At 40.5% G+C, this 17,251-nt stretch overlaps 1 pseudogene; it reads left to right on the plus strand.

Annotated features, from left to right (window-relative positions):
* Positions 1–1,688: 1,688 nt before the first annotated feature.
* On the plus strand, positions 1,689–3,220 carry LOC135564629 (ferritin, middle subunit-like; annotated as a pseudogene).
* Positions 3,221–17,251: the final 14,031 nt, after the last annotated feature.

Below are 17,251 nucleotides of genomic sequence, written 5' to 3' on the forward strand. Positions count from 1 at the left end.
TGACTGTAACTGTGTTTCTGGCAACAATTTAATTATGCTTTTTTGCAGACGTTTACTGATACCGGTTATATTCAACGGGTGTTACGGTTGTAAAATTAATCAATTAATCTGTTCTTTGGCACACTCAGATGAGAGTGCTCTGAAATCGGAGTAGATAGCCAGAGTGAATTAACAATGTTCATTGAGAACGCACAATGACTATACCGCTTAGCTAAGCCTGATGTATTAATAGCCAACTAAATTTGTGTTTGGTAGCTAGCTAACATAATGGTACATACTGCTGCAATGATATGCTACGCGTTTCGTAAGGATAGCGTAGCAAAGAAACTTAACTTATTTGTCATAATTAGTTATAGCACTGAAATTGTATCCGCTCTCGTCTCACTTCGGACACCATATTTTCTGCCATTTTCTTAAAATGTTATGAGGCCACGCCTGTTGTCTGAAGAATTGCATTATGGGCCCTGAAAGCACGGAAATAATGTCCACTGCTTGAAAACTTCGTATTTTAGCTAATCTGGCATACTAACTATATCCATACTATGACCAGTAAACATACTATATACTATATACACTTATATACATACTATATACACTATATACTATATACACTTACATCACAAGTAGTATGGTTAGATGTATGTAGCTACTGATTTTGTGTAGTTATTTCTAGGCTATTGTAATCAACTTTGATATACCATTTGACAACAACAATATGTCATTTGAAACCGAAAGGTGTATCATCAAATACCATTTCTACAAAAGCCAGTCTTTTCTTTCTCTGTCATTACTGTATTCCCATACCTCATACTGAAAATTGAATTTATGTTTTTTTTTAAATGTATTAAACCCTAAGTTTTCTTTTGACTGCATTCTGGAAAAGGTCAATAATTAAACTTCATGTGTTATTGAAACATGTGCTCTTAGAGAATGAAACAGAAGTTTACAGACCTGTGTCTCAAGTTCAATTCCTTATATATCCTAAATCAAATATAGACACAGACTATTTCTCAATTAGCCTAACATTAGAATGGATTTCCAAGTCTTCCAATTGTATTCTAAGGATATAACAAACACAAACATTTTTCAACAATAACCGCTGTTGTTAGACCTGCACTGTAGCATTGCTTTTGGCTGATACTACTGCTTTAGATGTGGATGCATGTGGCATTCCGGAAACTTTGAAAAGAATATGTTTAGTTGTGCGTGTTGTTCATACGAATACCTGCCCTCTGTGGCTAGAATGGTCCCACCTGATCTTGCCTGTCTTCATTCGTTGAGCACATGTATTTCCATTGTTAGAGTGGTCACTCAGCTCTCTTGTCAATATAAAAAGTAATCTTTGCTTTAGGGGATGTGTATGAGTGGGCTCGTCTTTAAATGACACGCCTAGTTCCTGTTGAAATTCTAAAGTTGATTGGCTACGCTCTTGTGGTGGATTCCACTGACGCATTCCGTTTGGAACAATAAATAGAGCGAACAAGGCTCCTTTCCAGTTCACAAGTCTGCGAAGACGCATGAAGAAGTTCTTGCTTCAACAGTGATTGAACGGAACTCATCTGCCTTCGTCCGCATCATAGAACATTCCTGGTTGTTGACATAGTACTTACTTGAACTGTAATAGCAAAATAGTCGAATAAACTCTATTTTTGTACCGTTCATTTGGATATTAAAGAAAATCTGCCAAAATGGAGTCTCCAGATCGCCAGAACTATCACCACGATTGCAGAAGCTGCCATCAACCGAATGATCAATTTGGAGATGTTTGCCTCCTACACCTACACTTCAATGGTAAGGTGTCTACCAAGATGACCGTTTTGTTTTACCTGTTTATTATTTCCTGGCCTAAATTCCACTTTTTATTATGACTTTTCTAGATAATTAACTCCGTTAAGTACACATTTGAGTTATACTTGGCTTGGCATATTTGTAGGTATTTCAAATGAAGCCGAGAATCTATCCTGTTTTGGACCAGAGCGCGTAACAACTCCTTGACAGGTTAATTGGCAGGTTACCAAATAGACTACAGACTAGATTTATTCATGCCTATATAATAAAAAGTTTAGTTGCCACAACGAACACAATGCCCAGTCATGTTTGGCATGTTCTTTTTTTTTTCTAACCACAGTTTTATGTTTTATCCACCCAGGCTTTCTATTTCTCCCGTGACGATGTGGCTCTGCCTGGTTTCGCGCATTTCTTCAAGGAGAACAGCGACGAGGGCAGGAGCACGCCGACAAGCTACTCTCCTTCCAGAACAAAGAGGTGGACGCATTTTACTCCAGGACATCAAGGTGAAACTTTGAGCATAGGAAACACATTTTAGATCGTAGATAAATGTTTTTACTCCATGGAGGAAAGTGTCTCCAGCGTTAAGTTGATCTGAGATCCTGTAGTCCTGAACATACTGCCTCTAACCACTGAACTGAAACTGTGAGGGATGTAACTCTGTTCACTTTATCCTAACCTCAATGTCTGCTAGTAGTCTAGTCCAACACTTCTGTGTTCACTCTGTCCTGTGTAGAAGCCAGAACGTGATGAGTGGGGCAATGGGCTGGAGGCAATGCAGTGTGCTCTGCAGCTGGAGAAGAATGTGAACCAGGCCCTGCTGGACCTGCACAAGATTGCCTCTGACAAGGTTGACCCCATGTAAGTTATGGTTAAACCACATGTATGTATCACATAAAATACAGGTACTGTCCCAGGAGACCTGTGTGACCTCCTGCTTTTCAAGTACACGATAGTCCAGATGCATACTAATGCATAAGGGGCGGCAGGTTGCCTCGCGGTTAGAGCGTTGCTATGTAACCAAAGGTTGCTGGATTGAATCATCTAGCTGACGAGCTAAAATTCTGTTCTGCCCCTGAACAAGGCAGTTAACCCACTGTTCCACGTTAGGATGTTCTTGTAAATTTGTTTTAACTGACTTGCTTAGTTATATCTGCAAACCTCATTATCTTGTGTGTTACTGTATCTGCAATGGTCTGTAGTCATTCTCTTGTCTGACCTGTGTTTTCCCTCTTTAGCTGTGTGACTTTCTGGAGACCCATTACCTGAATGAGCAGGTGGAGGCCATTAAGAAGCTGGAGACCACATCACCAACCTCACCAAGATGGATGCTGTCAAAAACAAGATGGCAGAGTACCTGTTTGACAAGCACACCCTGGGAGGCCAGAGCTAAACCACTTCCATCCCCAGGCTATGTTCTCAGCCTCAGACCAGGACTCCTGGTTCTTTGATAGATCCTACTTGCTTTACATTTATAGGGAGGGGAGTGTTAAACTGGTGCAGTGCAACACAGCTATAACATTGAGGTGTTTCTGTTGACAACACTACTGTATTTTGGAGGCAAGGCATCTTGTAAAACAATAAAAAAGATCACAAATGTTTTTGTTGCTTATTTCTAAGTGTTGACCTGTAGTAATGATTCAGTCTATTCAGGTTCTTTGCTCTGTCTTACTGAGCATCTTCATACCAGTGATAAATACGGACAATTGTAGACCTACTAGTGGCTGAGGGTCATAACAATAGAAGTTTAATAACGGATGTTACGTCTGACCAGAGGGTGTCCTTTACCGCATCTTGTAGTAGTGCCATGTCAATGAAGGACCCAACTGTCAACTCTAGGTCCATAGGAGTGAAATGGTTACCTACAATTGATGTAGACCTTCCTCTGCATATCCCAAGTTTATAGAAATGGCCCACAGGTTAATCAAACCCTTGCGTCAATCAAAATCCGCTAGCCAGCTGTTATGGCACATTTCTCTAATAATGGGAAGTTGGGCTCTTACTGACACACTCCATCTTCACTCATTTTGTTAATTTCAGTTGGTAATGCACATAGTTCCCCTACAGCAAATTATGAACTGACTACTCAAAGGAGTGAATCTACAAGCATCTCGTTCATTAAGGGGCTTATTTGAGCTGTCACATGGTTACACGCTACTGTTAAGTTACCAAAATTACTGCTGTCTAACCTTTTGGTAATTAACAGGCAAGTGTAACTTTAATACTTTACACTGAGAAATATTGCTTCAAGATATAGTAAAGGAGTTTCTAGTGGGTAGACCATCTTGGTTAAAAGGGGAAAATGGTCTTAATGAGAACTGTCAAATCAGCAATGGCATTTTTTGCAATTTCTCTTTTCAACTTTATTCTTTTACAACAAAATTTATTGACATGGTAAAATAATTGAGTACATTTAATAAAATATGGTGATAGTGTTAACTAGTTGGTTCATATTTAGAGGTAATGTTTTGCCTTTGTCATTCTATTTGAAAGCGTATTTTACCTGTGCCAAGGCCACAAAGAGGGCCAGAGATTTTGATAATCTGACACTCCCAAAAAAGGCCACTAGATGGCATCTGATTAAATAGCATATTCCTTAATTGACCAATATTGGTATTAGTTATGGATCCCATTTAGCTGTTTTCAAGGCAGCATTTACTCTAAATTGGGTCCAGCAAAATAAAGGCAGTTCGATACATTACAAAACAGATTTCAGGCCTCTACCACACAAAATCCATTGTGTCTATATTGCATATGTTATAGTGTCTGTGCCGATGTGTCTCTTCTCAGTCCCTGCTGTCCCATAAGTTGTATTTTTATCTGTTTTTAAAGTCTTATTTTACTGCTTGCATGAGCTACTTGATGTGGAATAGTAGACATGTCATGGCTCTATGTGGGACTGTGCACCTCCCATAGTCTGTTCTGGATGTGGGGACTGTGAAGAGACCTGGTGGCATGTCTTGTGGGGTATGCATTGGTGTCTGAGTTGTGTGCTAGTAGTTTAAATTGACAGCTCGGTGCATTCAACATGTCAATACTTCTCACAAATACAAGTAGTGATGAAGTAAATCTCTCTACTTTGAGCCATGAGAGATTGACATGCATAATATTGTTAGCTCTCTGTGTACATTTCTGGGCCAATTGTAATTTTCCTAAGTCCTTTTTTGTGGCACCTGACCACACGACTGGACAGTAGTCCAGGTGCGAAAAACAGGGCCTGTAGAACCTACCTTGATAGTGTTAAGGCAGAGCAGTGCTTTATTATGGACAGACCTATCCCCATCTTAGCTACCGTTGTATCAATATGTTTTGACCATGACAAAGTTTAGTCTCAACTTGTTACATTTCCACATTATTCATTACAAGATTTAGTTGAGGTTTAGGGTTTAGTGCACATATGTCAGAGTCAAGGCCCGCGGGCCACATCCGGCCCGGCAAGAAGGTTTTACGGCCCCTGGGATGATCTTGATTTATTATTAGAACCGGCCCGCAGCAAGCCGGCAGCCCGCAGATCTTTTACACTTCCAATACTACATTTCCCACAATGCAAGGTGACGCACGGTTAGTAGGCTGCTTCATTTCAATATTTATTGGCACAGCAGTCGCCAGCATCACAGTAAAATTAACTTTCAGATACCCATCAAAAATGGCAAAACGGAAGGTGGATACTGAGAACCGGGGTTTCAAACAAGGTGGGAGTCGGAGTATATGTTCACGAAGGTAGCTGGAAAACCTGTGTGTCTTCTGTGTGGAGAAAGTGTGGCGGTACTGAAAGAGTATAATCTGGAGACGACATTATGAAACGAAACACGCGGGACAAAAACAAGAATATGGACATGGAACAAAGGCTACAAAGGCAGAGGAATTAAAACGAGGCCTCAAATCTCGACAGGCTCTGTTCAAAAAGCCAAATCATTAAGAGCCAGGCTGCTGTCAAGGCCAGTTTTATTTTGGCAGAAGAGATCGCTAAATCAGCCCGGCCATTTACGGAGGGGGATTTCATCAAAAACTGCATGATTAAAGTTTGTGACGAAGTTTGCCCAGAAAAAAGGCAACTCTTTTAAATGTGAGTCTGAGCAGAAACACCATTGCCGAGAGAGTAGACCAGTTGTCCATCAATCTAAAGAGCAGCTTGTGAAAAAAGGGAAAAAGATTTTATTGCATATTCCTTGGCTGTGGATGAGAGCACCGACATTTCTGACATTGCCCAGTTGTCAATTTCATCCGCGGAGTGGACTCCAACCTAAGCGTGACAGAGGAGTTTTGGCTTTACGTCCTATGCATGGCACAACTACGGGCATGATTTGTATGAAGAGGTGTCAAGATGTGTAAATGAGATGGAGCTGCCTTGGGAAAACTCGTGGGTTTGACAACCGACGGAGCACCTGCGATGTGTGGACACAGGAGCGGACTGGTGGCGAAGATACGGGAAAAGATGCAAGAGGAAAACGCGACAGGTGAGCTGACAGCTTATCATTTGTATCATACACCAGGAAGCGTTGTGCGGTAAGCCCCTTGAAAATGGAGCATGTAATGAGCATCATCACGCGCACAGTTAACTTTATCAGAGCCAAAGGTTTGAATCACCGCCAGTTCAAGGCATTTCTGACGGAGTTAGCAGACATGGTGATTTGCCTTATCACACAGAGGTGCGATGGCTAAGCCAGGGAAAGGTGCTTCAAAGATGTTTCGAGCTTCGTGAGGAGATTTGTCTGTTCTTGGACAGCAAAGGGAAAGACACAACACAACTCCGAGACGAAATGTTTCTGTGTGAAATGGCTTTTCTGTGTGACATTACGAGTCATCTGAATGCAATAAACTTGCAGCTGCAGGAGTCGGGATCGTGTCATCTCTGATATGTACAGTACAGTGAAGGCATTTAAAACCAAACTGACTCTGTGGGAGACGCAGATGCGGAAAGAAAATTTGAGCCACTTTCCCAGCTGCCAGACCATGAAGAGAAGCTCTCTACCAGTGCGTTCCCGAGCACACAGTTGGCTGATAAAATAGGTATGCTTGCCGCTGACTTTCGGCGCCCGATTTGCTGACTTTGAAGCACAAAAAAGCAGGTTGGAACTGCTCGGTAACCCATTTGCTGTTGACGTGGAAAGCTCACCACCAAACCTCCAAATGGAGTTGATTGACCTCCAATGCAATGATGCACTGAGGGCAAAATATGCGGCAGTGGGTGCTGCGGAGTTCGCCCGTTTCCTCCCCGGCACAATGCCCCAGCTGCGCATCCAGGCTGCTCAAACGTTGTCTATGTTTGGCAGCACATACCTGTGTGAACAACTGTTTTCTTTGATGAACCTGAACAAAACATCACACAGAAGTCGACTTACTGCTGAACACCTCCACTCAATTCTGAGGATTTCTTCAGCTCAGAGCCTTACCCGAACATTGATGAACTTGTGGAAAAGATGGGACACCACCAAGTATCACCCTCAACCTCAAACAAGTGAACATTACTGTGCAATCACATATTTAGAGTTTTTACTCAGTTCAAGTTTAAAAGTTAAAATTTAATATTTGTTTTCACTGCATGTTACTTCTCCTTAAACAAAGTGTTGTTTTTGATTAATAGATTTTTGCACTTTATTTTTGTATTTCAATCCAATTATATTTTAAAAATATTTCAGTTAGTGGATGATAGAAAATTGCTATTATTGTTTTCTTTGAAGTAAATTTGGCCCACTTTTTGCTAAAATAGAAAATATATCTAGTCTACTGATGGTGCCTTGAATACCGGTTTCTTTCATTTAATGTTCATGTTATGGGGATATTTATATAAAGGAAATTTGTCTTTGTGTCTGTTGAAAATTAAAGATTACTGACAGAGCCATGAGAAAATATTGCTTTATTTATCTGATCATATTGTAATATATTTGTTAGGTTTTCAGTAGGTTCAATTAGGTTCACGCACTAGACTATATCGTCATTTAAAAAATTTCAATGAACATTCGGAACAGTCCGGCCCTCGTCTTGTAGCTGATTTTTTTATTTGGCCCTCCGTCCATTTGACTTTGACACCCCTGGTTTAGTGTTTTAGTTCATCAACATACATGAACACACAGGCTTCACTCAATGCCAGTGGCAAGTCATTAGTAAGATTGAAAAAGTAAGGGACCTAGACAGCTGCTCTGGGAATGCCTGACTCTACCTAGATTATGTTGGAGGCTTCCATTAAAAGAACACCCTCTGTGTTCTGTTAGACCAGATCCAGATCCACAATATAGCAGGGGACGTAAAGCCATAACACATACACTTTTTCCAGCAGCAGATTATGATCAATATTGTGAAAAGCTGAAGTGTTTTTATTTTATGTTTCTGTATTTTTAATCTTTATTTAACTAGGCAAGTCAGTTAAGAACAAATTCTTATTGACAATGACGGACTACCCGACGACGATGTGCCAATGGTGTGCGCCGGCCTGGACTCCCAATCATGGTTGGATGTAATACAGCCTGGACTTGAATCAGGGACTGTAGTGACACCTATTGTACTGAGATGCAGTGCCTTAGACTGCTGCGCCACTCGGGAACCCTAACAAAACATCTCCACAATCTTTTAATTATCAATTTCTCTCAGCCAATCATCAGTAATTTGTGTAAGTGCGTACATGTTTGAAGTGCCCTTCCCTGTAAGCGTACTGAAAATATGTTGTTAAATTAATTGACTGAAATAGCATTGTATCTGGTCAATCACCATTTTTTTCAAAGTTTACTGACGGTTGGTAACAGCCTGATTGGTCAGCTATTTGAGCCAATAAAGGGTGCTTTGCTATTCTTGGGTAATGGAATGACTTTTGCTTCCCTTCAGGGCTGAGGGTGCACGCTTTCCTGTAGGCTTAGGTTGAAGAGAGGGCAAAGGGAGTTGCAATATCGTCCGATCCGCTGTCAGCCTCAGTCATTTTCCATCCAAGTTGTCAGACCCAGGTGGCTTGTCATTGATGACAGACCATTTTTCACCTCTTCCACACTCACTTTATGGAATTCAAAATAACAATGCTTGTCTTTTATAATTCGGTCAGTTATGCACGGATGTGTAAGTTCAGAATTAGTTGTTGGCATGTCATACCCAAGTTTTTCCAATCTTGCCAATGAAAAAAAGCATTAATGTAATTGGCAATATCAGTGGGTTTTGTGGTGAATGAGCCATCTGATTCAATGAATGATGGAGCCTGAGTTTGTCTTTTTTTTTGTCCAACATTTCATTTAAGGTACTTCAAAGCTTTTTGCTATCATTTTTCATATAATTTATCTTTGTTTCATAGTACATTTTCTCCTTCTCCTTTTTGTTCACTTTAGTCACATGATTTTGAAATTATTGTACAGTATGTTTGCCAGTCAGCTGTGCAGCCAGGCTTATTTGCCATTCCCTTTGCCTCATCCTTCTCAACCATACCATTTTCCTCCTCATCAATCCATGGGGATTTAACCATTTTTTTTTGCAGTCATATTCTTAATGGCTGCATGCTTATTAATAACTGGAATAAGTCATTTCATAAATGCGTCAAGTGCAGCATCTGGTTGCTCCTCATTACACACCACAGAACAGCAAATATTCTTTACATCTTCAACATAGGAATCACTACCTTTGCGACCCTAAGCTGTCAGTTTTGACTGAGACTGTAAAAGCATGCTTTAAACCATGTACATTTGTTGATTGCTAGGCGTACAAATACCATTATTTCTTGGTATACAGTATTTGAAACAAGGTCTTGTTTGGCTTCAACTGGACTAGATTGTGAACAACTCTTGGCAGAATCGTTGCTTTACTACCGTGAAGGTGATCAGCACAATATTGTTTGAACTGCAGCACCAAACGATTCGTTCTCGAGTTTGTTCAGCAGAGGCTGTTTATGTTTTGGTTCTACAAAGCTGTGACCATCATAACATTCAATAATCAATTAATTGCATTCAATATAGTTTTCTTCTCTATGCTGCCTGCAGAATGATCTATTTGCCTATGCCCATATGACAGACAGTTGTTGGTCGGAGCGCATCACCAAAGGATCGCATATTATTTGTGCTGGATAATTCATTGCGGCCAGCAGGTCAAACTAATATCTTAAATGAGTCACTCAGAAAAAAAAATCATGAGTTCAGAAGCCTTGAGTCAGTAAAAAGTTGTTCAAAAATAATGATTTGTTCTTGAACTGCACCTCATTAGCCAGAGGTGACACCGCAGGTTCCAAGGTGGTGTGGCAAAATGTGTATGTGTCTTTTCTGGGGCCTAGAGTGTTTCCTGATCTCATGACCTGGTCAGGTATGGGTCCAGGGTCCTCTTCGAGGCCATGACAAAATATTATTGTTTTAGATAGCTTCCCTTTTCATCTGTGCTATCACTACAGGACTGGGGTTTTCTTGTCAGGTTATGTGGATTGGAAACACTCCTGACCTAAAGGTGGATCAAACTCTTTCAAACTACCACAAACCTTTCTTTACTCATTCTAAATCTGATACCAAAACAGACAGAGACAACAACTTCAATGAGAACATACTCTGTAGTTTAATGAACTACTATAGCAGGGATGAGTGTTATGCAAAGAAAAGAAACAATGTCTTTAAGTATATATTTCCCTCTATGCACAATGTTAAGCAATGGACAGACAGGTTTAAATTTTATGACATAAAACCTATTATTTTTCATCTGATTACAGTGCTCTTCTAAAATGATTCTTTCTAGAAGATTTATGTAAGGCAGAGTTACAATTAAGACAGTAGACCTTGTAATAACTTTTGAATGCTCAAGTCATGAAAGCCGAACCTATTGTTGTCCTGGTCTCCATCTGGTCCACCAGAGGTTTGTTCCAGTGGGGCTCACTATAGAACTGATTGCCTGTAAATCCATATATACATTCATTAAATCCTTCTTTCAACATTTTCATTGAAAATAATATCCCTTTCATGAGGCAGATTTGATTGAATATCATTCATTTTTATTCCACTCCTATTCTAACCAAACTTGCTTTACCAGTTCATGTCAGTAGGTGTCACTATGCACAAACTAGTGGAAAAAAGACTGATGCCATGAGATCTGCCTGTCTCTGTGTATGTGAAAGTTCAGGTTGTGTAGCTAGAATCCATCAATTCATTCTTTCTGCATTAGCCATCCATGTGTTATGGGTGAACAAATGTGTTTTTTAGGTTTTATTTTAAAGACAGTGAAATTTGCACCACAAACATTTATAAATAACCACCAGAATTGAAAATAAAATAATATGCCAACAAACATTACTGGACTAACAAACTGGCTAACAAACCTGTTCAAGAACTTCAGTATCCCTTGGCTTTGGGTAGCAGCATGAGATCGTTTCATCTTTATCCTGTGCCAAACACATTTATTCAGTGAGTCTATTGATAAAAGTCACCTTGTCCGAGAGAGATTTACATGTTTATCAAAACCTCACGCCAAGATAAGCCTATACGAAACACAGCCCTTATTTGAAGTGTTTCTAAAATCCTCTATGGGAAAGATGATTGGTGGAAAAATGATCGGAACCATCACCCTGTTTGACGGCTAGGTTTTATAGGTATTATGACACCTCTACTATTAACACATAGAAAGAGTCAGTGAAGCTAGTTGTCTCGCTTCGGTTCGCTGACATGCATTGAAACATGGCTTTATTTTGCAAAATATTTATGAATTAACAGACTTGTCTTCAAATCATTTTCAATATCACATGTAGTAACCAAAAAGTGTTAAACAAATCAAAATATATTTGAGATTTGAGATTCTTCAAAGTAGCCATGCTTTGCCTTGATGACAACTTTGCACACTCTTGGCATTCTCTCAACCAGCTTCACCTGGAAGCCCAACCACCTTCACCCCCCCATTGTGCCTAAGCCCTACGACCATGCATCAGAACTACCTGGCCTGAAGACTCCCCAGTCCACCTGCTGTTGTTCTGCCTGCAGCTATGGAACCCTGACCTGTTCACCAGACATGCTACCTTATCCCGGGACCTGTCGTTTCATTTCTCCTCTGTCTCCATCGACCTCTCAACCTTTGAATGCTCAGCTATGAAAAGCCAACTGACATTTACTCCTGAAGTACTGACCTGTTGCATCCTCTATAACCACTGTGATTATTATTTGACCCTGCTGGTCACCTATGAACGTCTGAACATCTCGAAGAACGATCTGGCCTTAATGGTCATATACAGTGCATTCAGAAAGTATTCAGACCCATTCACTTTTTCCACATTTTGTGACGTTAAAGCCTTGTTCTAAAACTGATTTATATATTTTTCCCCCTCATCAGTCTACAGACAATACCCCATAATGACACAGCAAAAACAGGCTTTCAGACATTTTTTAAAATCTCTATTATGAAAAAAAATCTGTAAATGTCACATTTACATAAGTATTCAGACCCTTTACTCAGAACTTTGTTGAAGAATTTGACTTTTTAATAAACAAAGGTTTTTTTTAAATAAAAAAATAACAGACCGAGATGAAGCCGTCAAGGCGAGATCTTTTACTTTGCCCAAAATCTTTCCGCCTGAGATAATCCCGCTTTATTTTCTAATTACTTGAGGATTTTGATTGAATAGAAGTTTCGTAATTTTTAAGCTTTTACAAATGTACTGATATATGTGGATGCACGTGGCATTTCGGAAACTTTTAGTGTTGCTCACACTCGTACCTGCCCTCTCATTAGCTAGAATGGTCCCCACCTGTTCCTGTCTTCAATCATTGAGCACATGCATTTCCATTGTGGTCACTCGGCTCTCTTGTCAATATAATACATTATCTTTGCTTCAGTGTATGAGTGGGATAGTCATTTTATATATATATATATATATATATATATATATATATATATATATATATATATATTTATTTATTTATTAATTATTATGAGCACAACGATACAAAAAAATATACAAAGAAGAGTACATAAACCTAACAGACAGGGGCATTACATATCAAGATTCCTTTTCAATTAGTTAAACACTTTTTATTTAATGTTTTTACTTCACCTTTATTTAACCAGGTGGGCCAGTTGAGAACAAGTTCTCATTTACAATTGTGACCTGGCCAAGATAAAGCAAAGCAGTGCGACACAAACAATAACACAGAGTTACACATGGAATAAACAAACGTGCAGTCAATAACGCAATATAATATATATATATATATATATATATATATATATATATATATATACAGTGTGTGCAAAATGAGGTAAGATTAGGAGGTAGGGCAATACATTGGCCATAGTGGCGAGAAGTGATTACAATTTAGCAATAAAACACTGGGTGATAGATGTGCAGAAGAAGAAGAAGTAGAGATACTGGGGCAAAGGAGCAAAAAAATAAGTAACAATATGGGGATGAGGTAGTTGGATGGGCTACTTACAAATGGGCTATGTACAGGTTCAATGATCTGTGACCTGCTCTGACAGTTGGTGTTTAAAGATAGTGAGGGAGATATGAGTCTCTTATATTGCTTTTTGTTTTTACATTTACTGGATCTTTTCAAAATAATATTTAAATTATATCTTAAATAATGTGAAGAGGGGCTTGTTCTTTGCCCACTCCATTTTAAGGATAAAGAATCTTCCATGAAAGATAAACAAATGAACAATGAAAGTTAAATCAGGGTCCATATCATTTGGATCAAAATAAAACGTAATATCAGAGTCTCTCAGATTAACATTAATAGTCTCTCCAACGATGTGATTAGCAAGAATTCATGAGAACACACAATGTTACATTCACTCCCTGAGGAATGGGATCGTCATCAAATGATCCGCATAGTTCCTGTTGAAATTCTAAAGGTGATTGGCTACGCTTTGTGAGGGTGGATTTCACTGATGCATTCGGTTTGGAACAATAAATAGAGCGAACAAGACTCCTTCCAGTTCACAAGTCTGAGAAAGACGCATGAAGAAGTTCTTGGTTAACAGTGATTGAACGGAACTCCTCTGCCTTCGTCCCACATTATAGAAATATTCCGGACTGATAACATAACACTTAGTTGAACTATAATAGCAAGAAACTCGAATAAACCCTATTTTTTCTTTTTGTACGGTTCATTTAGATATTAAAGATAATCTGCCAAATGGAGTCTCAGATCCGCCAGTAAACTATCACCACGACATGGCTGCCATCAACCGGATGATCAATTTGGAGATGTTTGCCTCCTACACCTACACTTCAATGGTAAGGAGTCTACCAAGATGACCGTTAGTTGATCTACCTGTTTATTATTATGCCTGCGCCTAAATTCCAATAACCTCAACTCCGTTAAGTACATATTTGAGTTATACTTGGCTTGGCTATTAATTGCCTCCAGGTAGGTATAACATCCAAATGAAGCCGAATCTATCCTACCTTGGACAGAGCGCGTAACAACTCCATGACAGACTACAGACTAGACTTATTCATGCCTATATCATCAAGAAACTTAGTTGCCACAACATGAACAGAATGCCGAGTCATGTTTGGCATTTTTTTTTTCTTCTAACTACATTGTTTTGTGTTTATCCACCCAGGCTTTCTATTTCTCCGTGACGATGTGGCTCTGCCTGAGGAGCTGAGAGCACGCGGACAAGCTACTCTCCTTCAGAACAAGAGAGGTGGACGCATTTTACTCCAGGACATCAAGGTGAGCCCTTGAGCATAGGAAACACATTTTTAGATTGTAGACTGATAGAAAATGTTTTACTCCATGGAGGAAAGTGTCTCAGTGTTAAATTGATCTAGAGAACCTGGAATAGTCCTAAACATATCTGCCTCTAACCACTGAACTGAGTGAGGGGTGTAATTCTGTTCACATTATCCTTACCTTAATATCTGCTGGTAGTCCTGAACACGTCTGTGTTCACTCTGTCCTGTGTAGAAGCCAGAACGTGATGAGTGGGCATGGGGCTGGAGGCCATGCAGTGTGCTCTGCAGCTGGAGAAGAATGTGAACCAGGCCCTGCTGGACCTGCACAAGATTGCCTCTGACAAGGTTGACCCCCATGTAAGTTATGGTGGAACTGCACATCACATGTATGTATCACATAGAATACAGGTACTGTCCCAGGAGATGATAACTAATGACACAGGATTGTGTGACCTGCTGCTTTGCAACTACACGATAGTCCAGATGCATACTATGCACACAATGCAGCTAATTTTTCCCCCTTCTGGATGACCAGGTGGCGACCGCATCTCTGCATGTCTGGCAGACATATCAGTGTGGATGACGGATCACCACCTCAAGCTGAACCTCGGCAAGACGGAGCTGCTCTTCCTCCCGGGAAGGACTGCCCGTTCCATGATATCGCCACGGTTGACAACTCCATTGTGTCCTCCTCCCAGAGCGCTAGAACCTTGGCGTGATCCTTCTGGACAACACCCTGTCGTTCTCAACTAACATCAAGGCGGTGGCCCGTTCTTGTAGGTTCATGCTCTACAACATCCCAGAGTACGCCCCTGCCTCACACAGGAAGCGGCGCAGGTCCTAATCCAGGCACTTGTCATCTCCGTCTGGATTACTGCAACTCGCTGTTGGCTGGGCTCCCTGCCTGTGCCATTAAACCCTACAACTCATCCAGGAACGCCGCAGCCGTCTGGTGTTCAACCTTCCCAAGTTCTCTCACGTCACCCTCGCTCCTTCGCTCTCTCCACTGGCTTCCAGTTGAAGCTCGCATCCGCTACAAGACCATGGTGCTTGCCAACGGAGCTGTGAGGGGAACGGCACCTCAGTACCTCCAGGCTCTGATCAGGCCCTACACCCAAACAAGGGCACTGCGTTCATCCACCTCTGGCCTGCTCGCCTCCCTACCACTGAGGAAGTACAGTTCCCGCGCAGCCCAGTCAAAACTGTTCGCTGCTCTGGCCCCCAATGGTGGAACAAACTCCCTCACGACGCCAGGACAGCGGAGTCAATCACCACCTTCCGGAGACACCTGAAACCCCACCTCTTTCAGGAATACCTAGGATAGGATAAAGTAATCCTTCTCCCCCCCCTTGAAAGATTTAGATGCACTATTGTAAAGTGGCTGTTCCACTGGATGTCTTAAGGTGAACGCACCAATTTGTAAGTCGCTCTGGATAAGAGCGTCTGCTAAATGACTTAAATGTAAATGTAAATGTAATGCATAAGGGGCGGCAGGTTGCCTAGCGGTTAGAGCGTTGGTCCAGTAACCAAAAGGTTGCTGGATCGAATCCTCTAGCTGACAAGCTAAAAATCTGTTCTGCCCCTTAACAAGGTAGTTAACCCACTGTTCCATGTTAGGATGTTCTTGTAAATAATTGGTTTTAACTGACTTGCCTAGTTATATCTGCACGTATTCCATTACCACCAGGCTCTTGTGTGTTACTGTATCTACAATGGTCTGTAATCATTCTCTTGTCTGACCTGTGTTTTCCCTCTTTAGCTGTGTGACTTCCTGGAGACCCATTACCTGAATGAGCAGGTGGAGGCCATTAAGAAGCTGGGAGACCACATCACCAACCTCACCAAGATGGATGCTGTCAAAAACAAGATGGCAGAGTACCTGTTTGACAAGCACACCCTGGGAGGCCAGAGCTAAACCACTTCCATCCCCAGGCTACGTTCTCCAGCCTCAGACCAGGACTCCTGGCTTCTCTGATAGATCCTACTGGCTTTACATTTATAGGGAGGGGAGTGTTAAACTGGTGCAGTGCAACAAAGCTGTAACATTGAGGTGTTTCTGTTGACAACACTATTGTATTTTGGAGGAAAGGCATCTTGTAAAACAATTAAAAAGATCACAAATGTTTTTGATTATTTCTGTGTTGACCTGTAGTAATGATGTGTCAGTCTATTCAGGTTCTTTGCTCTGTCTTACTGAGGATCTTCATACCAGTGATAAATACTGACAATTGTAGACCTACTAGTGGCTGAGGGTCTTAACGTGATGGGGATACATGATCCCCTTTGGGATCACCCCCCATCCCCCCTGAGCTGTAATGTGGCGCAGGGAACGCAAGAAATAATCCTAAAAATATTTAACCTCCACAGAATCGCTTGAAAAATGGCTCAAATTAAAGATAAAGAAGTTATTTATCTACCCAGCAAGTCAGATTTCTAAAATGTTTTACGGCGAAAACATAGCACATATTTATATCCAACCACCACTGCATACATACCTCATTAGCTTAGCCAAGTAGGAAAATATATGCAATCAACAAACGCAGGATTAAAAGAAAAATCATTTCACTAACCTTTTGAAATCTTCATCAGATGACAGTAATATAACATGTTACACAGTACATTCATTTTTTTCAATAATATGCAATATATATCCATAAATCTCTGTTTACAATTATGCATCGTTCAAAAAATGCTACTGCAATGTCAGGAGAAATAAAATAGCTCCGGCAGATAACGTCAGCTAACAAGGAATACACATCATAAACTTTGACTAAATATGCATGTTTTACATATGTATGGCAAGATAAACTTCTTCTAAATGCAATCGCTATGTTACAATTATTT

Source organism: Oncorhynchus nerka, linkage group LG26 (genome assembly GCF_034236695.1).
Source record: "Oncorhynchus nerka isolate Pitt River linkage group LG26, Oner_Uvic_2.0, whole genome shotgun sequence".
Taxonomy (NCBI): Eukaryota; Metazoa; Chordata; class Actinopteri; order Salmoniformes; family Salmonidae; genus Oncorhynchus; species Oncorhynchus nerka.